Source organism: Notamacropus eugenii, chromosome 3 (genome assembly GCF_028372415.1).
Source record: "Notamacropus eugenii isolate mMacEug1 chromosome 3, mMacEug1.pri_v2, whole genome shotgun sequence".
Lineage (NCBI taxonomy): Eukaryota > Metazoa > Chordata > Mammalia > Diprotodontia > Macropodidae > Notamacropus > Notamacropus eugenii.
The window spans coordinates 400,441,436-400,464,986 of record NC_092874.1 but is presented as its reverse complement, the minus strand read 5'-3'; the positions used below and the strand labels follow the sequence as shown (position 1 = coordinate 400,464,986).

The window sequence follows — 23,551 nt, the reverse complement described above, 5'->3', positions numbered from 1 at the left end:
CCACCTTCCCAAGCATTTCTTCTCATTAGTCCCTTTGATATTCTGGACCTTTTGTTTTTCCAAATGAATTTTGATATTATTTTATCCAGCTCTAGAAAGTAATTGTCTGATAGTTTAATTGGTATGGCACTAAATAAGTATATTAATTTAGGTAGAATTGTCATTTTTATTATATTAGCACGGCCTACCCATGAGCAATTAATGTTTTTCCACTTACTTAAATCTGACTTTATTTGTGCAAAAAGTGTCTTGTAATTGTGTTCATATAATCTCTGGGTTTGTTTTGGCAGGTAGACTCCTAAGTATTTTATACTGTCTACCCTAGCTTTAAATGGGATTTCTCTTTCTATCTCTTGCTGTTGGACTTTGTTGCTAATATATAGGAATGCAGAAGATTTGTGTGGGTTTATTTTGTAACCTGCAACTTTGCCAAAGTTGTTTATTAATTCAAGTAATTTTTTAGTTGAATCTCTGGGATTCTCTAGATAAATCATCATATCATCTGCAAAGAGTGATAACTTAGTTTCTTCTTTGGCTATTCTTATTCCTTGAATATCTTTATCTTGTCTAATTGCTACAGCTAACATTTCTAGTACCATATTGAATAATAGTGGTGATAATGGACAACCTTGTTTCACCCCTGATCTTATTGGGAATGCATCTAGCTTATCCCCATTGCATATAATGCTTGCTGAAGGTTTTAGATAGATACTGCTTATTATTTTATGGAAAGTTCCCTTTATTCCTACGTTCTCCAGTGTTTTTAGTAGGAATGGGTGTTGTATTTTGTCAAAAGCTTTTTCTGCATCTATTGAGATAATCATGTGGTTTTTGTTAGCTTTGTTGTTGATGTGATCGATAATGCTAATAGTTTTCCTAATATTGAACCAGCCCTGTAGTCCTGGTATGAATCCTACATGATCATAATGTATTAATCTCGTGATAAGATGCTATATTCGTTTTGCTAAAATCTTATTTAAAATTTTTGCATCTATATTCATTAGGGAAATTGGTCTATAATTTTCTTTCTCTGTTTTGTCTCTTCCTGGTTTGGGTATCAAAACCATATTTGTATCATAGAAAGAATTTGGGAGGACTCCTTCTTCCCCAATTTTCAAAAATAGTGTATGTAGTATTGGAATTAACTGTTCTTTAAATGTTTGATAGAATTCACTTGTGAATCCATCTGGCCCTGGAGATTTTTTTTTTTTATTAATTTTTAACATTTATTTTCACACAATTTTGGGTTACAAATTTTCTCCCCTTTTATCCCCTCCCCCCCCCAAACCCGAGCTTTCTAATTGCTCCTGTGACCTATCTGCTCTCTCCTCTATCCTCCCTCCCTGCCCTTGTCTCCGTCTTTTCTTTTGTCCTGTAGGACCAGATAGCTTTTTTGACCCCTTAACCTGTATTTCTTGTTACCCAGTGGTAAGAACATTACATTTGGTCCTAACACTTTGAGTTCTAACCTCCTTAGCTCCCTCCCTCTCCACCCCTTCCCCTTGAAAGACAGGCAATTCAATATAGGCCATATCTGTTTAGTTTTGCAAATGATTTCCATACTAGTTGTGTTGTATAGGACTAATTATATTTCCCTCCATCCTATCCTGTCCCCCTTTACTTCTATTTTCTTATGGTCCTTTCCCTCCCCATGAGTGTCGACCTCGGATTGCATTCTCCTCCCCATGCCCTCCCCTCCATCCTCCCCCCCACCCTGCTTGTGCCCCTGTCCCCCACTCTCCTGTATTATGAGATAGGTTTTCCTATCAAAATGAGTGTGCATTATATTCTTTCCTTTAGTGGAATGTGATGAGAGTAGACCTCATGTTTTTCTCTTGCCTCCTCTCTTTATCCCACCATTAATAAGTCTTTTGCTTGCCTCTTTTATGAGAGATAATTTGCCCCATATAACTTCTCCCTTTCTCCTCCCAATATTTCTCTCTCACTTCTTGATTTCATTTTTTTTAATATATGATCCCATCCTCTTCAATTCACTCTGTGTACTCTGTCTCTATATATGTGTGCATGTGTGCATGTGTGTGTGTGTGTACTCCCACCCAGTGCCCAGATACTGAAATGTTTCAAGAGTTATAAATATTGTCTTTCCATGTAGGAATGTAAACAGTTCAACTTTAGTAAGTCCCTTATGATTTCTCTTTGCTGTTCGCCTTTTCATGGTTCTCTTCATTCTTGTGTTAGAAAGTCAAATTTTCTTTCCAGCTCTGGTCTTTTCATCAGGAAAATTTGAAAGTCTTCTATTTCATTGAAAGACCATTTTTTCTCCTGAAGTATTATACTCAGTTTTGCTGGGTAGGTGATTCTTGGCTTCAGTCCTAGTTCCTTTGACTTCTGGAATATCCTATTCCATTCCCTTCTATCCCTCAATGTAGAGGGTGCCAGATCTTGTGCTATCCTGATTGTATTTCCACAATACTTGAATTGTTTCTTTCTAGCTGCTTGCAATATTTTCTCTTTCACCTGGGAATTCTGGAATTTGGCCACAGTGCTCCTAGGAGTTTCTCTTTTTGGATCTCTTTCATGCGGTGTTCTGCGGATTCCTTGAATATTTATTTTGCCTTCTGGTTCTAGAATCTCAGGGCAGTTTTCCTTGATAATTTCATGGAAGATGATGTCTAGGCTCTTCTTTTGATCATGGTTTTCATGTAGTCCCAGAATTTTTACATTGTCTCTCCTGATTCTATTTTCCAGGTCAGTTGTTTTTCCAATAAGATATTTCACATTATCTTCCATTTTTCGAATCTGCGCGGTATGTTCTGAGATATCTGTCTTTCTCATAAAGTCCTTAGCGTCCATCCGTACCATTCCAGTTTTGAAAGATCTATTTTCTTCAGTGAGCTTTTGAATCTCCTTTTCCATTTGGTTAATTCTGCTTTTGAAAACATTCTTCTCCTCATTGGCCCCTTGCACCTCCCTTGCCAGCTGAGTTAGGCTAGTTCTCAAGGTGCCAATTTCTTCAAGATTTTTTTGGTTCTCCTTTAGCAGGGAGCTGATCTGCTTTTCATGCTTCTCCCTCATCCCTCTCATTTCCCTTCCCAGTCTTTCCTCCACCTCTCTAACTTGATTTTCAAAATTCCTCTTGAGCTCTTCCATGGCCTGAGCCCATTGGGTGGGCTGGGACACAGAATCCTCGATTTCTGTGTCTTTGCCTGATGGCAAGCATTGTTCCTCCCCATCAGAAAGGAAGGGAGGAAGTGTCTTTTCTCCGGTAAAGTACCCTTCAATAGTTTTATTTCTTTTCCCTTTTCTTGGCATTTTCTCCAACCAGTGGCCTGACCTCTGAATGTTCTCCTCACACCCACCTCGCCTCCTGGTCCTCCCAGCCAGCGTTTGGGGACTGAGATTCAAATACTGCTTCCCGCCTTAGGGTTTTTGGCGGGGGCAGGGCTGCTATTCAGTGTGAGAATTAAGTTCAGGTGGTCAGGGGCAGGGCCGCCTCTCAGGCATAGTTCCCTCTGGGGGTTTATGCATAGACCTTCCACAATGGATCCAGGCTCCTGCCCGTTTGGAGAGCCCCCGTCCGTAGCTGCCTCTCAGCCCCCACCTCCCGGGGGGGCCCGAGCCTTGGGGGCACCCCACTCCCCTCTCAACCCGCCAAAGAGACTCTCTCACTGACCCCCGTCAGTCACCTGTTGGTGGGGGGTCCCGTGCCGCTGCTGAAGATCCCGCCTCCAGAGCCCTCTCAGATCTGTGCCTCTCGGAGCTGTGGCCGCCGCCGCCGCAGGTCCGGGCTGGGCTCCGTGTCTGCAGCGTGACGGACCTTTTGCGAGAGGTTTGCAGGTCCCTCTGTGGGTGGGGGGGACCCGTGTGGCCGCTGGAGATCCCGTCCCCGTAGCCCTCTCGGATCTCCTCCTCTCAGTGTCGCGGCCGCGGCAGGGCCGCACTCCGCTCCCCATCCCGGCGCCCAGTCCGCGGTGTGAAGGACCCCCCGTGAGAGGTCCGCAGGTCTCTCCGGAGCAGGAATCTCCCTCGCTCCAATACTCCATGGTCTCTGGGTGCAGAATTCGCCCTGGCTTGGTCCCCTCTAGCTGTTCTGTGGTTTGTGTGTTCGGAGCTATGTGTATGTGCGTCTTTCTACTTCGCCATCTTGGCTCTGCCCCCCCCGAGATTTTTTCCTAGGGAGTTCATTGATGGCTTGTTCAATTTCTTTTTCTGAGATGGGGTTGTTTAAATATTCAACTTCCTCTTCTGTTAATCTGGGCAATTTGTATTTTTTAAAATATTCATCCATCTCGTTTAGATTATCGAATTTGTGGGCATAAAGTTGGGCAAAGTAGTTTCTAATTATTGTTTTAATTTCCTCCTCATTGGAGGTGAGTTCACCCCTTTCATTTTTAATATTAGTAATTTGATTTTCTTCTTTCTTTTTTTTAATCAGATTGACCAAAGGTTTATCAATTTTATTAGTTTTTTCATAAAACCAACTATTGGTTTTATTTGTTCATTCAATAGTTTTTTTAATTTCAATTTTATTAATCTCTCCTTTGGTTTTCAGTATTTCTAATTTGGTATTTACTTGGGGATTTTCAATTTGTTCTTTTTCTAGCTTTTTCAACTGCAAGCCTAAGTCATTGATCTCCTCTTTCTCTATTTTATTTATGTAAGCATTCAAAGATATAAAACTTCCCCTAATAACTGCTTTTGCAGTATCCCATAAGTTTTGGTATGTTGTCTCACTATTGTCATTCTCTCGAATGAAATTGTTGATTGTTTCTATGATTTCTTCTTTAACCCAACCCTTCTTTAGAATTAGATTATTTAGTTTCCAATTGATTTTTGGTTTCTCTTTCCATGGCCTTTTATTACATGTAATTTTTAATGCATTATGATCTGAAAAGGATGCATTGATTATCTCTACCTTTCTGCACTGGATTGTGAGATTTTTATGTCCTAGTACATGGTCAATTTTTGTAAATGTTCCATGTACAGCTGAGAAAAAGGTATATTCCTTTCTATTCCCATTTAATTTTCTCCAAAGATCTATCATATCTACCTTATCCAGAGTTTTATTTACCTCCTTAACCTCTTTCTTGTTTATTTTGAGGTTGGATTTATTGAGTTCAGAGAGGGGGAGGTTGAGGTCCCCCACTAGTATAGTTTTGCTATCAATTTCTTCCTTCAACTCCCTCAGCCTCTCCTCTAAGAATCTGGATGCTATACCGCTTGGAGCATACATGTTTAGTAATGATATTGCTTCATTGTCTATGGTGCCTTTTAGCAGGATATAGTTTCCATCCTTATCCCTTTTGATTAGATCTATTTCTGCTTTCGCTTTGTCTGAGATTAGGATTGCTACTCCTGCCTTTCTTACATGAGCTGAAGCACAATATATTCTGCTCCATCCTTTGACCTTTATCCTATGTGTATCCCCCCGTTTCAAATGTGTTTCTTGTAAGCAGCATATTGTTGGATTATGGCTTTTAATCCATTCTGCTATCCATCTCCGTTTTATGGGAGAGTTCATTCCATTCACATTCCCAGTTATGATTACAATCTGTGTATTTCCCTCCAACCCCTTTCCCACCATTTGTGCTTTTAGCTCTCCCGTCTCCCTTCCCCTCCTCAATAGTATTCACTTTTCTCCCCCTCCTCCTGCAGCCTTCCCCTCCTTCTTTTAGCCCCCCTCCCTTTTACTCCCCTTTACTCTTATTGCTTCTTTCCTCCCTTTTAGCCACCCTCCCCTTTCTTCCCCCTTCCCCTCCTACTACCTATAGAGCTAGTTAGGATTATCTACTTAAGATTATTGTTCCCTCCTTTGAATAAATCAGATGAGAGTACCTCTCAAACAATGCTCATCTCCCTCCCCTCCTTCCCTCTACTATAGTTTTGTACTTCTTCTTGTGATATAATTTGCCATTTTCTGCTTCCCCCTTTTCACACCTCCAATTACAATCCCTTCTCATACTTAAATCATATTTTTGACATGACATCATTTACTTTATGCCCGTTCCCTCTACATATATCCCTTTTATCATAATAGCTGCACAGTTCTCAAGATTAACAGGTATCATCTTCCCTTATAGGGAGGTAAACAGTTTGCCCTAATTGAGTAGCAAGTTTTTGTTTTTGTTTTTTCCCCTCTGTTTACCTTTTTATGATTCTCTGGAGACCTGCATTTGAAGATCAAATTGTCTATTGAGTTCTGGTGTTTTGGTCAGGAAGCTCTGGAAATCCCTTATTTCGTTGAATGACTTTCTCCTTGCCTGAAATGTTATGCTGAACTTTGCTGGGTAGTTGATCCTTGGTTGAAGTCCCAACTCCTTTGCCTTACGGAATATTGGGTTCCAATTCTTTCGATCTTTTAATGTAGAAGCTGCAAGGTCCTGTGTGATCCTGACTGTGTGTCCTTGATATTTGAATTGTTTCTTTCTGGCTGCTTGTAGTATTTTCTCCTTCACTTGATAGCTCTGGAATTTGGCAACTATATTTCTTGGGGTTTTGAGTTTGGGATCCCTTTCGGGAGGGGAACGGTGGATTCTTTTGATGACTATTTTGCCCTCTGAGTCTAGTACTTCTGGACAGTTTTCCTTGATGATTTCCTGGAAGATATTGTCCAGACTCTTTTCTTCATCATGGGTTTCTGGCAGGCCAATAATTCTTAAATTTTCTCTCCTGGATCTATTTTCCAGGTCAGTTGTTTTTCCAATTAAATATTTTACATTTTCTTCTATCTTTTCATTCTTTATATTTTGTTTGACTGATTCTTGTTGCCTCATTGAGTCATTAGTTTCTACTTGACCAATTCTAATCTTCATCGTATTGTTTTCTTCAGTTAGCTTTTGCATCTCCTTTTCCATCTGACCAATTTTTCCCTTTAAGGAGCTATTTTCTCCATTTAATTTTTGTACTTCTTTTTCCATTCGACCAATTTTCCCAGTTAGGTTTTGGGTTTCCTTTTCCGTTTGATTAACTCTTCCTTTTAGGGAATTATTCTCTCCAGTTAATTTTTGAACTTCCTTTTCCATTTGTTCAATTTTCCTTTTCAGAGTGATGTTCTCATTAGTGAATTCTTTTTTTATAATTTTAAAATCATTGGCTAGTTTTTCTTTTATTTCCTTCTTCAGATGTTCCAGGTAATCTAGTTGTGCTTGCGAGAAATTCATAGTCGCTTCTGAGGTTTCAGATGGAAGTACAGTCTCAGCTCTGACCTCTTTGGTCTTTGTGTTTTGGTCCTTATCCCCATAGAAAGATTCTATGGTTTTTTCACTTTTCGTCTGCTTTTTCCGATTCATGATGTTGGCTGAGTGTTGTAGCTTCTGGTTCTTTCAGTCAGAAGGTACAGATCTTTAAGTTGAGCTGATGTGTGTCTAGGCTAAAAGCAGGCTTTTGTTTTTTGTTTCCCAGATCAACCCTGGGGTTAGCTTGTTAGGTGTGTGGGAGGGGTGGTCTGGTCTCAGGAGATCTCCTCAGCTGACCTGAGGCAAAGGCAAGGTCAGGGGATGGTGATCCCAGCTTTCCTGTTGTCTTCCCTTTTCCCCTGGAAGGCTGGGGCACACCTAGAAGCTAATGCGTGTTCCCACCCCTCCTGGGGCTCGTCTCCCAGCGCTGAGGCTTGCCTGGGTCTCAGCGCGAACCCTCTCTGCCCTGGGTCGTCTGTTCCTCCAGATCACCTCCGCCATAGTAGGAAGAATCCCCTTTTGCTATTTTTCTAGCCTCTGGTGTTATGAGACCACTTGCCCCCTTTTGCTGTTCCCGCTGATCCAGGATTTATCTGGGGAGGCATTCTATGGTTCTTTCACGGTCATCAGGGGGGAGGAGAGAGCATTCACTGATCTCTCCATCATCCTGCTACCGGAAGTTCAAGTAGGTGACCTACCAAAGTTCAGTCTTCAGGCTGAAGGCCTCAAGGGCTGCTGCGCTGATATCTGGTGCTCAGCGGCTCTCACCAGCTCAGTCTGGCTTGTCTCCTGCTCCGCTGGTCCCGCCCGCCACTCTCGGGCCTCTCAGGTCCCTTCTGCCCTGCTGCACTGACTGCGCTGTGCTGTGCGCTGGGAGCTTACCCCCGCAGAACAGATCCTTCCCGTGGACCTTCCAGTCCAACCTGGGCTCTGAACCTATCAAAGTCTGTCACCCACTGGATTCTACACCTCCAAAGTCTGGTCAGATTCTCCTTTCAGAGATATCCAGAGGAGTTTGTCCAGGAGCTTAGGTGAGTCGTTGCTTTCACTCTGCCATCTTGGCTCCGCCCCTAATTGTTTTTTAATATTGTGTTTTAATATAGAAAATATGTTGGGAAATAAGGTTTAAACTAAAGAATGAGAGAGGTCAAAAACTTGTAGACATGTAGATGTCTCATATATAGCATTGATCATAACTCTAGAATGGAAAGGAATCCTGGAGAACTTTGAGTCCAAAATCCTTACTTTATAGTTCAGGAAACTGAAATCTACAGAAAGACTTGTCCAGGGTTACATGAGTAATAAGTAGTAGAGGGGGAATTTGAATGCAAATCCTCTGACCCCATAGTCCCTGCTCTTTACAATCCACTATAGATTATTCCCGATGGCTAGAACGTTCTCTGTCCTCACCACTGCCTCTTCAGAATTCTTGTCCTCTTTCAAATTTCAGCTCAAGTACCATTGCCTACGTGAAGCTTTTCCTGCTCTACACAGCTGTTAGTTTTTCTCCCTGACTTTATTTTTATTTTGCATATATTTTATGTATATTGCCCCCCGGGTGCTCTCTTTCTTTCTCAATGAGTTCAGTGCCTGGATTCATGCTGTTGCTCTTTCTCTCCTCCCCAACTCCTACATTTGTACTAGGGGTTTTCAATACGTGTATTGATATTGCCTCAAATACCCTCACTCCCAAATTCCTCATCTTTCTAAATTCCCATGACCTGCTCTTCTATCCCACCACAGTTATACAAAGAAATTATCATACCCTTGATCTTGCCATCACCTGCAAGTGTTCCACTTTTATGTTCACAACATCTGAAAATCCCTTATCTGATCTTTTGTCATTCCCTCTCTCCCTCACAACACCAAATACTGTTTTTCAACCTCACTGGGACCTTTAGCTCCTCCACTCAGTTCTCTCCCAGATCAACCCTATGCTGGCTTCCTTCCTTCTTTGTTTCCTCATCATGACTCCTTGGTAAACAAATTCAATTGCTGAACATGTTCAACACTGTCCTCTCAAATACCTTGCCCCTTTATATCATCCGAAACCTTTCCTTTCCAAACTCTAGCCTTGGATTACTCCCACCATTTGCTGCCTTGGTGCTTCCTCATATACTGCTGAACAAAGCTGGAGAAAATTATAAAATTGTGATGACTGGGCTTACTACAAGTTTATGCTATATAATCTCAATTCAGCCCTCATTGCTTCAAGGCAATCCTTTTATACCACCCCAATGAATTCACTATCCTACTCATCACAGCAGCTTTTCCAAACCTTTTCATCCTCCTCAAACCTCCCACAGCTACTTCTTCCTCATACACTCAACTGAGAACTCTGCTTCATAGTTCACAAAAAATGGAAGCCATTCACTGAGAGCTCCATTCTCTCCCTTATTCCTCTTCTCACATCACTCAAACCCCTTCTGCCACTTACTCCTCCTTCACTCCTGCCTCACATAATGTGTCCCTTTACTTTGGCAAGGCAAACCCCTCTATATGCATGAGTGATCACATACCATCCCATCTTCTCCAGAATATCATTGTCCTACTTTCTCCCTAATCTTCAATTGCTCTCGATCTACTAACAGCTTTCCTACTGCCTACAAGTATGCCCATGTTTCCCTTATCCTCAAAAAACCTTCTCCTGATCCATCTGTCTCTTCTAGCTACTATCCTGTATCTTTCTTCTCCGGTGTGGTTAACTCCTTGAGAAGGTTGTCTCTAATGGATGCTTCTTCTTCCTCTCATTCTCTTCTTAGCTCTCTACAGTCTGGCTTCTGACTTCATCATTCAACCAAAATTACTCCAAAGTTACTAATGATCTTCTAATTGCCAAATCTAATGGCCTTTCTCAATCCTCACCCCTTTGGACCTTTCTGCAATCTTTGAAACTGTCAATCACCTTCTTGATAATCTCTTTTCTCTTGGTTTTCATGACATTGTTCTCTCCTGGTCCTCCTCCTACATGTCTGACTACTCTTTCTGTCTCTTGCTAGATCTTTATAGAGATCACACCTGCTAACCATGGGGATCACAAAAGACTCCATCCTGGGTCCTCTCTTCTTTTCCTTCTACACTTAATTCAGTTGGTGACCTCATTGGATTCCATAGTTTTAAGTATCATCTCTATCCAGATAACTCTCAGATCTATTTTGCCAGCCCCAAGCCTCTGTCCTGATCTCCAGTCTCACATCTCCAACTGCCTATCAGACATCTCAAACTGGACATCTTGAGCTCAACATATTCAAAATTGAATTCATTATCTTCCACTCTCCCCAAACCTCCCCTTCTTCCTAACTTGTCTAAGTCATTCAGGCTTGCAACTTAAGTGTCATCCTCTCCTCCTGACTCTCTCTCAACTCCCCACCCCCACCCAATTTCCAAACTGTTGCTAAGACCTGATGATTTGGGCCTCATTACAACTCTTGTATATCTGCCCCTTTCTCTCCTCTGGCACTGCCACCACTCTGACAGAAACCCTCATCATCTCATGCCTGGACTATTGTAATAGTCTCCTGGTTGGTCTTCCTTGTAGAAGTCTTTCCCCCTCCTACATTCAGCTGTTAAATTGATCTTCCTCAAGCACATGACCAACCATATAATCTTCCCACCTCATTCAATCAACTTCAATGGCTCCCTATTGCCTCTTTATACTTAGCACAGTTCCTGACACATATTAGCTGCTTAATGAATGTTTGTTGATTGATTGATAGTTCTATGAGTTTGGCAGGGCAAGCATTACTCCCATTTTACAGATAAGCAAACAGATTTGGAGAGAACCAGTCACTGACTCAAAGTTATATGGCTAGTAGATAGCATTTCCAAGAGTAGAATCCATTCCTTGGTTCTTTCCCTGTATGTTGTTATTTTGCACATACCATTCCCCTTCCTGCTTCCTCTCTATCATTTCTCAATTCATTATCAACTCTGTCTCTGTCTGACTGATGTATATGATTAAATGTTGTCTCCTCTGAAAGAAGACAGGCTCCTTAAGGATAAGGATTATTTTCTTTTTTGTCCTTTTATCTCTAGTCCCTAGCATAGTTCCTGACATGTAGTAGATGTTTAATGGATGCTCAGTGACTAATTGTAATGTTAAAGGAATTTGAAGATCTTCCCTGCCCCTTAATAGGCCCATGTGACCTGCTTTGAGCATTGGCCCAGCCCACAGCTTGAGTCACATGGATCCATGGTGGGAGGAGCTTGCTGAACAGGTGGAGCAGGAAGTGAGAGTGAAGCAGAGCTGAGGCAGAGCAGTTAGTGTGAATGAGAGAGAGAGAGGAATTTTGCCTAGGGGAGCTTGTTTGTGGGGAGGGAAGGCTTGGGGATAGCGGTTCTCCCTAGATTGGTGATGTGTATAAACTTCTTTGTTACTATAGTGGATTTGGCTTTCTTGTATCTGAATAAATATCTTGGTTTCTTCTTTGAGAAAGACAGTTATTTATATTTTATGAATTAACCCTGGAAATATGCGTGCGAATTCATAGCGGCTGCTATGGAGATAGCATCATTATGCTAATAAATTGAATCTAAAGATCCAGATATAGTATGAACTAAATGGTACCAATGGCACAAAAAAAGAAATTTGTTATAGTTTGATAGTCAGTAAACCACTGTTACTGGAGTGGGATATACTCCTAACAGTCACCTATCTACATATAAACCACCAAGGTGTTAGTGAGAAGTTCACACAGAACAAAATTGGAAGAAAGAAAAAAATGAGAAAAAAGACATAGTATGCAATTAAAACAACTCCAAACGTACTTATTTAAATGAGATATCAAAAATCAAAAAAATTAGAAATCAATGTAAATAAATGTAAATCAACAGATATAAATCAAGAGACTAAACATTGCCTAGTTGGTAAACATTTGGGTTATTTGTTAAGCAGAGGGATAAGGCAGTTTACAGAAGCAACAGTTTAGACATCTTAAGGAGAAGAATGATGGAAGACTGTCAACAATGTTATCTCATAAAAGAGAGAGAAACAGTAGAAACAAAAACTGGTTTAATGAAAGCTTGGCTAGACAACCAAGTAAGCAAAGCTATCCCTGAGGCATGGATCCTAGATGAAACTGGAAGGACAACAAACAGACAAAGATGGAAGGGCTGCAGAGAGTTCTGTTTAAAATAAAAAAGACTTTTCACTATCCAAGACAGAGCAAACACAGTCAGAATCATAATTCATCTAGAATGGACTAAGTAGTTTAAAGGAAGTAGAAATGACCCTGAAGAAAAAGGATAGGAAAAACAGCTGAATTAGAGCAAATGTATATATAAGAGATGCTGGAGGAGATATAATTCTGATGACTTCTAGAGATCAATTCTTAAGATGTCTTCCAACCAAAAGCGTGGAAAAAATATTATACCTTATTACTATTAAATGCAATGACTAAGAGAATATTAATTATTGAGGATTTGTATGTCTCCTTTCCTTTCTGGAGAAAATGTTTGTAAGAATAATTTATACATGCATAGGAAGAAAGCAAGCATTTATTGGGGACCTACTACATCCCAGGCACTTTATACATATTATATTTATACATATTATCTCATTTTGTCCTCACAAGTTAAATGCTATTATTTTCTTCATTTTACAATTGTAGAAACTGAGGCAGAGAGAGGGTAAGCGATTTTTCCAGGGCCATACAGCTAGTTAAGTAAGACCACATTTGAACTTGGTCTTCTTAATTCCAGGCCCAGGGTTCTATCCACTGTGCAATCTAGCCACATGAGCACCCTTGAAAAGGGTATTAGAAAAGGCAAAATGTTGAAAACTCATATCTCTATTATCACAAAATTGACTGAAAAATGTAGAAAATGCAAGATCCCATGATGCTTATTGTTTACTGACTATTAAAACAATCTTTAATCAAGAAGAATGAAATGCTAAGCTCTCCTCTAAGAAGGTATCTCCCTTACACACGCCAAAATTGAGTATGATTTATTGAAAGCCCTGACAACAAATATAACCTTGTTCATTAACCCACTGATAACTAAATATTAAATAAGGCATAAAACTGGGGGACATATGCTCACCAAAGATATTTGCCACTGATATGGAGGAAATTCAGTGCAGAATTAAAGTTACAGGGGGATTTGCTACTGATGGTAAGTTCTTCCAAATGCACTTTTCTGTTTGCAGATGATGTGCTGGTTGCAACAAGCCTGAATTTGAATCCTGCTTCAGACACTTACAAGCTATATAACCTTGGCCAATTCACCTAATCTCTTTTAGCTTCACTTTTCTCCTCTGTTAAATGGGGATAAGAAAAGCACCCACCTCAAAGAAATGTTGTAAGGATTAAAGAAAATAGCACATGAAAAAATGCGTTGATAAATGTGAAAAGCTATATTAATTTTAGTTATTATTGTTATTATTCTTCAGAACAGTGGAATAATCATCGCTAAAAAAATTTGGCCTGGGGGGCTGAGGCAAGATGGCGGAGTAGAAAGACACACATATGCTAGCTCCAAACCCACAGCTCATAAAATATCTGTAAAAAAGAACTCCCAACAAATTCTGGAGCAGCAGAAGCCACAGAACAATGGAGCAGATGAGATTTCTGTTTCAGGGAGCCCTGAAAACCTCTCGCAAAAGGTCCATCGCGCCCCAGACCAGAGCCGAGCCCAGCCCTCTCTTAGCCATGCAGCACCGAGAGGAGCGGATCCCAGCAGGCTTCAGGGACAGAATCTCCAGCAGCAGCGCAGGTCCCTCCACCCACGGGCCCCAAAGGTTGGTGAGAGGGTCTTCTCGGCTTGCCAAGAGGGGGGTGGGGTGCCCCTATAACTCAGGCCCCCTCGGGAGGCAGCAGCAGAGGCAGGAGCAGACAGGGGTTCCCCAAGCAGGCAGGAGCCAGGATCCATTGTTGAAGGTCTCTGCATAAACCCCTTTAAGGAACTGAGCCAGTGAGGCGGCCCTGCCCCCACCTGAGCACCTGAACTTGATCTCACACTGAATAGCAGCCCCGCCCCCACCAAAAGCCCTGAGGCTGGGAAGTAGCATTTGAATCTCAGACCCCAAGCACTAGCTGGGCAGAACTGGAGGCAAGGTGGGTGTGCAGAGGAAACTCAGAAGTCAAGTCACTGGCTGGGAAAATGCCCAGAAAAGGGAAAAAAAATAAGACCATAGAAGGTTACTTTGTTGGTGAACAGGTATTTCCTCACTTCCTTTCAGATGAGGAAGAACAATGCTTACCATCAGGGAAAGACACAGAAGTCAAGGCTTCTGTATCCCAGCCCACCCAATGGGTTCAGGCCATGGAAGAGCTCAAAAAGGATTTTGAAAATCAAGTTAGAGAGGTGGAGGAAAAACTGGGAAGAGAAATGAGAGAGATGCAAGTAAAGGATGAGAAACAGGTCAACACCCTGCTAAAGGAGTCCCAGAAAAATGCTGAAGAAAATAACACCTTGAAAAATAGGATAACTCAACTGGCAAAAGAGGTTCAAAAGGCCAAAGAGAAGAAGAATGCTTTAAAAAGCAGAATTAGCCAAATGGAAAAGGAGGTTCAAAAACTCACTGAAGAAAATAGTTCTTTCAAAATTAGAATGGAACAGATGGAGGCTAATGACTTTATGAGAAACCAAGAAATCACAAAAGAATGAAAAAATGGAAGATAATGTGAAATATCTCACTGGAAAAACAACTGACCTGGAAAATAGATCCAGGAGAGACAATTTAAAAATTATGGGACTACCTGAAAGCCATGATCAAAAAAAGAGCCTAGACATCATCTTTCATGAAATTAGCAAGGAACACTGCCCTGAGATTCTAGAACCAGAGGGCAAAATAAGTATTCAAGGAATCCACAGATCACCTCCTGAAAGAGATCCAAAAAGAGAAACTCCTAGCAACATTGTGGCCAAATTCCAGAGTTCCCTGGTCAAGGAGAAAATATTGCAAGCAGCTAGAAAGAAACAATTCAAGTATTGTGGAAATACAATCAGGATAACACAAGATCTAGCAGCTTCTACATTAAGGGATTGAAGGGCATGGAATAGAATATTCCAGAAGTCAAAGGAACTAGGACTAAAACCAAGAATCACCTGCCCAGCAAAACTGAGTATAATACTTCAGGGGAAAAATTGGTCTTTCAATGAAATAGAAGACTTTCAAGCATTCTTGATGAAAAGACCAGAGCTGAAAAGAAAATTTGACTTTCAAACACAAGAATGAAGAGAAGCATGAAAAGGTAAACAGCAAAGAGGAGTCATAAGGGACTTACTAAAGTTGAACTGTTTACATTCCTACTTGGAAAGACAATATTTGTAACTCTTGAAACTTTTCAGTATCTGGGTACTGGGTGGGATTACACACATACACAGCACATGCACATGCACACACACATAGAGACAGAGTGAATTGAAGAGGATGGGATCATCTCTTAAAAAAATGAAATCAAGCGGTGAGAGAGAAATATCTTGGGAGGAGAAAGGGAGAAATGGAATGGGGCAAATTATCTCTCATAAAAGAGGCAAGCAAAAGACTTTTTAGTGGAGGGAAAAAGAGGGGAGGTGAGAGAAAAACATGAAGTTTACTCTCATCACATTTGACTAAAGGAAGGAATAAAATGCACACTCATTTTGGTATGAAAACCTATCTTACAATACAGGAAAGTGGGGGAGAAAGGGATAAGCAGGGTGTGGGGGATGATGGAAAGGGGGGCATGGGGAGGAGGGAGCAATTTGAGGTCAACACTCGTGGGGAGGGACAGGATCAAAAGAGAGAATAGAAGTAATAGGGGACAGGATAGGATGGAGGGAAATATAGTTAGTCTTATACTACACGACTATTATGGAAGTCATTTGCAAAACTTCACAGATATGGCCTATATTGAATTGCTTGCCTTCCCAAAGGGAATGGATGGGGAGTGAGGGATGAAGAGAAGTTGGAACTCAAAGTTTTAGGAACAACTGTTGAGTACTATTCTTGCTACTAGGCAATAAGAAATACAGGTAATGGGGCATAGAAAGTTATCTGGCCCTACAGGACAAAAGAGAAGATGGAGACAAGGGCAGAGAGGGATGATAGAAGAGAGGGCAGATTGGTGATAGGGGCAATTAGAATGCTCGGTGTTTTGGGGTGGGGGGAGGGGACAAATGGGGAGAAAATTTAGAGCCCAAAATGTTGTGAAAATGAATGTTAAAAGTTAAATAAAAAAAAAAATTTGTCCTACCTTTCCTAACAAGAAAAATCCGACGGATGAAGAGGGCCCATTTTCCAGCTTATTACATACAGTTGGATAGATAACCTATAGAGCTTATCCATCAACATACATATTTTAATTATCATCTTTGTGGAGATGACTCCCAAGCAGTCTGAGTCTCCCTTCTGAACACCAATTGCCTACTGCATATTTAAAATAAGTTGTCCCACATGCATCTCAAACTCAAGAGGTCTGGAAATGAACACCTTATCTTTCATGTTTCTTTGCACAAAGGATGACAAGGGCCTCAACTAAGGTAGGGGGTGTGATTGTGGAAAGAAAGGCTCTGAGAAGAAGGTAAGAGACATTGAGGAGATCGAATCCAATTTGATAAGACTTGGCCACTGTGTGTGAGAGGGATAGTGAGGAGCTGTGGATGACTCAGATTTTGAATCTGGTTAACCAGATGGTGGTTCCCTCAGTTGAAATAAGAAAGCTAAGAAGATGGATGAATTAGGAGGAGATATAGTGTGTTAGACATGTTGATAGATGTAGGTATTCCCTCCTTTTATTTTATTTTAAACAACTGGATTTTTGACTTGAAGGGAAAACTATTTAGGATCAATTTCTTTATAGTAATTTCTCCCTACTGAGAGACAGAAATTGCCCTACAAGTAACAACTATGTACAAAAAAGTTATAAAACCATCTTTGTTTGACAATGATAAAAGAAAAACATTGAAACTATCCAATCAAGTAAAGTATGGAAGGACTTTTTTGTGGTTTTTGTTTTTGATGTTGTTAAACAGTGAAAGCAAACTAACTTACTGCAACGTAAAGATAAAATGTTAATGAGCATGCCAATAATGGAGAAAAGGGATATTTTCACAGAACAAGTTTGTTTTTTACCCTCCCCATCTCCATTTGATGTTGATCAAAACAAATCATTGGCCATTTAGTTAAAAAAATTACAGAATGTGCCTGTGTACATACATGAGTTACTTTATGTACAATAAAGGAATGGGAGAAGGGAATCAAAGAAAAGAGAAAACTATGCCGCAGTAGTCAAGATGTGGATGAACCAGATCTTGGTTTTCTAATTTTGAATATATTGTTTTCCTTGGAAGCACAATTCTGGAGTATAGTTGTAGATTCCCTTTTTAGTAAGTGCCTCCTGTCTGCTGCTGGAAAACATCGATTGTATCTTCATCCTCCATTTCCAACTGTACAGGTGTGCCTATTTCATTGATTTCATTGATTAAATCAGAATCTGATCTGCCTCACTGACAAACCCTGTTGTCCACAATAAGCTTTCATTAGTTTACTAAGTGGTGTGTGCCTCTTAATCTTACATTGTACCACAGAACCATCTTGCCCTGCCACCTTCAAATTAATGTGGTGGTTGTTTTCAGTCTTGATGCCTTCCTTTGGCTTTTCCTAAGAGATCTCCTCTTCATATCTTGACAGAGTTTCCAACATTATCCCCCCCTTTCAAGTCATTTGACTGACCTACTTTCTTCTTAAGTCAAACATCTCCCTGATGACATCCTTTAAATTGCTTCTCTTAAGTAATTACATTATTCATTATGTGCAACAGATCAAGACCTTATCTGCAATTTATAACCTTAGAGAACAATGAGAGGTTAGGTGACTTACCCAAGGATGCTCAATCTGTAAAAAGCATCTAGGTGGAATAGTAAATAGAGTGATGGACTTGGAATCAATTGAAATCTTGCTCATACACTTAAGTAGCTATGTGACCATGGGCAAATCATTTATTTCTCTCAGTCTCATTTTCCTCAATCTATAAAAATGGGAATAATAATAGTTGTTTTTATCTTTCATTTTCAGAGCATCAATGACATCATGTGGTGATGTCTTGACTTGAGAATGAATTGGATTTGAATGAGGCAAAGCTGCACAAAGCCCTCAGCCTTATTCTCTCTTCCAGAGTCATCAAAGTTCAGTGACAAAAGTCAAGAAGACTGGCAATGGCCCAGGATATAGTGGAGGACCTTGGCATCTTCAATCTTATCAAACCTTAAGTGCGCCACAGCTCCTACTTCTGCTGCTTTCATGGCCATTGGAACAAATTGCTCGCATTCAACCATTTAGCATGCTTGGGGTACATATCCCCCTAACTCATCAATGGGTTTGAGTCCTATCAGTTCCCCTGTAATAGTAAGGGAATTTGAAGATCTTCTCTGCCCCTTAATAGGCCCATGTGACCTGCTTTGAGCTTTGGCCCAGCCCATAGCCTGAGTCACATGGAGCTGCTGGTGTGAGGAGCTTACTGAATGGGTGGAACAGGAAGGGCAGAGCTGAGAGAGAATGAAGCAGAGCTGAGAGAGAGAGAGAGAGAGAGAGAGAGAGAGAGAGAGAGAGAGAGAGAGAGAGAGAGAGAGAGAGAGAGAGAGAGAGAGAGAGAGAGAGAGAGAGCAGACAGAGAAGAGCAGAGCAGCTAGCATGAGTGAGAGCAGGAGTAATTTTTTTAAATTTATTTATTTAACTTTTAACATTCATTTTCACAACATTTTGGGTTCCAAATTTTCTCCCCATTTGTCCCCTCCCCCACACCAAAACACCGAGCATTCTAATTGTCCTTATCACCAATCTGCCCTCTCTTCTATCATCCCTCTCTGCCCTTGTCTCCATCTTCTCTTTTGTCCTGTAGGGCCAGATAACTTTCTATGCCCCATTACCTGTATTTCTTATTGCCTAGTAGCAAGAACAGTACTCAACAGTTGTTCCTAAAACTTTGAGTTCCAACTTCTCTTCATCTCTCACTCCCCATCCATTCCCTTTGGGAAGGCAAGCAATTCAATATAGGCCATATCTGTGAAGTTTTGCAAATGACTTCCATAATAGTCGTGTAGTATAAGACTAACTATATTTCCCTCCATCCTATCCTGTCCCCTATTACTTCTATTCTCTCTTTTGATCCTGTCCCTCCCCACGAGTGTTGACCTCAAATTGCTCCCTCCTCCCCATGCCCCCCTTTCCATCATCCCCCACACCCTGCTTATCCCTTTCTCCCCCACTTTCCTGTATTGTAAGATAGGTTTTCATACCAAAATGAGTGTGCATTTTATTCCTTCCTTTAGTCAAATGTGATGAGAGTAAACTTCATGTTTTTCTCTCACCTCCCCTCTTTTTCCCTCCACTAAAAAGTCTTTTGCTTGCCTCTTTTATGAGAGATAATTTGCCCCATTCCATTTCTCCCTTTCTCCTCCCAAGATATTTCTCTCTCACCGCTTGATTTCATTTTTTTAAGAGATGATCCCATCCTCTTCAATTCACTCTGTCTCTATGTGTGTGTGCATGTGCATGTGCTGTGTATGTGTGTAATCCCACCCAGTACCCAGATACTGAAAAGTTTCAAGAGTTACAAATATTGTCTTTCCAAGTAGGAATGTAAACAGTTCAACTTTAGTAAGTCCCTTATGACTCCTCTTTGCTGTTTACCTTTTCATGCTTCTCTTCATTCTTGTGTTTGAAAGTCAAATTTTCTTTTCAGCTCTGGTCTTTTCATCAAGAATGCTTGAAAGTCTTCTATTTCATTGAAAGACCAATTTTTCCCCTGAAGTATTATACTCAGTTTTGCTGGGCAGGTGATTCTTGGTTTTAGTCCTAGTTCCTTTGACTTCTGGAATATTCTATTCCATGCCCTTCAATCCCTTAATGTAGAAGCTGCTAGATCTTGTGTTATCCTGATTGTATTTCCACAATACTTGAATTGTTTCTTTCTAGCTGCTTGCAATATTTTCTCCTTGACCAGGGAACTCTGGAATTTGGCCACAATGTTGCTAGGAGTTTCTCTTTTTGGATCTCTTTCAGGAGGTGATCTGTGGATTCCTTGAATACTTATTTTGCCCTCTGGTTCTAGAATCTCAGGGCAGTGTTCCTTGCTAATTTCATGAAAGATGATGTCTAGGCTCTTTTTTTGATCATGGCTTTCAGGTAGTCCCATAATTTTTAAATTGTCTCTCCTGGATCTATTTTCCAGGTCAGTTGTTTTTCCAGTGAGATATTTCACATTATCTTCCATTTTTTCATTCTTTTGTGATTTCTTGGTTTCTCATAAAGTCATTAGCCTCCATCTGTTCCATTCTAATTTTGAAAGAACTATTTTCTTCAGTGAGTTTTTGAACCTCCTTTTCCATTTGGCTAATTCTGCTTTATAAAGCATTCTTCTCCTCTTTGGCTTTTTGAACCTCTTTTGCCAGTTGAGTTATCCTATTTTTCAAGGTGTTATTTTCTTCAGCATTTTTTTGGGTCCCTTTAGCAAGGTGTTACCTGCTTTTCATGTTTTTCTGTCACCTCTCTCATTTCTCTTCCCAGTTTTTCCTCCACTTCTCTAATTTGATTTGCAAAATCTTTTTTGAGCTCTTCCATGGCCTGATCCCATTGAATATTTATTTTGGATGTTTGGGATACAGAAGCCTTGACTTCTGTGTCTTTCCCTGATGGTAAGCATTGTTCTTCCTCATCTGAGAGGATGGGGGGAGATATCTATTCACCAACAAAGTAACCTTCTATGGTCTTATTTTTTTTCCCTTTTCTGGGCATTTTCCCAGCCAGTGACGTGACTTCTGAGTTTCCTCTGCACACCCACCTCTCCTCCAGTTCTGCCCAGCTAGTGCTTGGGGTCTGAGATTCAAATGCTGCTTCTCAGCCTCAGGGCTTTTGGCGAGGGCAGGGCTGCTATTCAGTGTGAGATTAAGTTCAGGTGCTCCGGTTGGGGCAGGGCTGCCACACAGGGCTTCATTCCCTGAGGGGGTTTATGTGGAGACCTTCAACAATGGATCCAAGCTCCTGCTTGCTTTGGGATCCCCTGTCTGCTGCTGCCTCTGTTGCTGGCCCCCGAGGGGGCCTGAGTTATGGAGACACCCTGCTTCCCTCTCAGCAAGCTAAAAAGACCCTCTCACTGACCTTTGGTGCCTGTGGGTGAAGGGACCTGTGTTGCTGCTGGAGATTCTGTCCCTGAAGCCTGCTGGGATCTGCTCCTCTTGGTGCCACATGGCCAAGGCAGTGCTGGGCTCTGCTCTGGGTCTGGCACGTGACAGACCTTTCATGTCAATTTTTCAGGTCTCTCTGGAACAGAAATCTCCTCCACTCTCCACTCCAGTTCTTCTTTACAGGTATTTTATGGGCTGTGGGTTCAGAGCTAGCATATGTGTCTCTTTCTACTCCACCATCTTGGCTCCTCCCGAGCAGGAGTAATTTTGTCTGAGGGAGCTTGTTTGTGAGGAGGCCTGACAGAGAGAAGGCTTAGGGATGGCCATGCTCCCTGCATTGATAATGTGTGTAGATCTCTTTGCTACTGTAATGGATTTGACTTTCTGGTGTTTGAATAAATGTCTTGGTTTTATCTTTGAGGAAGAGGGTTTATATTTTGCAAATTTACCCTGAAAATACACATGCATGTCCACAGTAGCTGTTGTGGGTATCACATTGGCATTACATCCCCTCAACTTGGTTTAGCCAGTCTGCCAAGACTGTTTGCATGCACAGGCCACTGTGCATGCTACAGCTTTTCAAAGCAGCAAGTGAGAGTTAAGTGCCAGGTAGACACCAAAAATGGATAAACAGCTCTGAAAAGTGCTCAGCCAGCCCTCATAGCAGACGTGCTAGTCCTTGCTGAACACTGTATAGACTTCCAAAACAGCTACACCTACTTCACAGGGTAAGTGTGAGGAAAAAAATGAAATAGCATATGCAAAGTGATATATAATTATTAGGTATTACTATGAGTCAGGAATTTTCTTGGGTATGAGGTCAGCTCTCTATCCACTAAATGCTGCCTGTCTTACAGGAAACTGCATCTAATAGAACTCATCCAGAGAAATCTACAGGACCTAAAGGAATGAAGTGGGTGGGAAGGGAGGTGTATGATATGAAGGGAATGGGACCAGACTGGTTGAAGCTGTGTGTCTTCATTCTTTGTGTACTAGAATTGGAAAAATTGTGAGTTATGATTCATGATTTGCCACAGGTTATACATGTTCTAAGATATGGAGATGAGAGTTATTTATCATCTGTATAGTAAAAGGCAAAGAAAGCCATGGGCGTTTGCTAAAAGACTCACAATAAGTCAAAGACAAGAGCTAGGGCATTTCTAGTCAAGGAAGCTCCCCATCCAAACAGGAAGTATTCCAAGGAAAAAGTCATTGAAATGTAATTGCTTCTCCCCCAAGGACTTCATTAAATCTTCAAAATTACCAGAAGCCTTGTGCAAAAAACAAAAGGGGAAAAGAAATAATTTCCCTTTAATTGTTGGTGGTATTTGAAAGAAATTAAACTGCAATTAAATTTCGTTTATTTACCAGCAGACTGAATGTGGACACAGTAGGGAAGAAGGGATTTCAGTTCTTTGAAACAGGGAGAATTAAAATGCCTCCTGGGAAAAACACTAGGCTTTTAAGTGTGGATTGTCAGGAGTCAGAAGTAATGTTGAAATGTGAGTTCTCTTTACAGCTGCACTCCCCCTAGTGGCCAATCCTGTAACTGAGAAGGCCATGAGAGATGGACACTGACCATGGAGAGAATTTTGATTTTTTAGTTATTCCAGCATCCGACTAATTAACTAACCAGGCAACAATTTATCTGAATGAAAACTTAAGCTATTGCCAGATTATGTGGACCTCGAGTGTCATCTTCATTCCCCCAAAATATTTTTGAGATAAACTAGCTGGGAAACCTGAAGTGGTTGCATAGATTTCCCACGCCATAAGAATATCTCGCTTTTAAGGGAGTTCTTGAAAGTATAGGATACAAAGATCATAGACATAGAATCATGGAATCATAGATCAAGAACTGGAAGAGAGTAGAATTCGTCTAGAACAACTTTCTCATTTTATAGATGGGGAAACTGAAACCCAGACAAGGATTTACCCAAGGTGACACGAGCAGAATTCAAACTGCAACTCCATGACTACAAGTCTGGTGCACGCTTAGCTTGTAAAACCCCTGTGGCAGGGGGGTGCTAGCTACTAACATCTCCATAAGATCATAATTTTATCACAAAAGTAAGAGGGAGCCATTAAAATCTTATCGTTCAATTGTGTTCAACTCTACATAACCTGGTGTATTTTTGTTTTTGGAAAAGATATTGAAGTGATTTGCCATTTCCTTTTCCAGCTTTTACAAATGAAGAAACTGAGGCAAACAGTGTTAAGTGACTTGCTCACATAACTAATACCTATCTGAGGCCAGATTTGAACACAGGAAGATGAGTCTTCTTGACTCCAGGCCCAGCACTCTATCC

At 41.0% G+C, this 23,551-nt stretch overlaps 1 pseudogene; it reads right to left on the bottom strand.

Moving 5' to 3' along the window:
- Positions 1 to 17,444: 17,444 nt before the first annotated feature.
- Positions 17,445 to 17,763, bottom strand: LOC140532244 (small ubiquitin-related modifier 2-like; annotated as a pseudogene).
- Between the last annotated feature and the right edge of the window lie 5,788 nt (positions 17,764 to 23,551).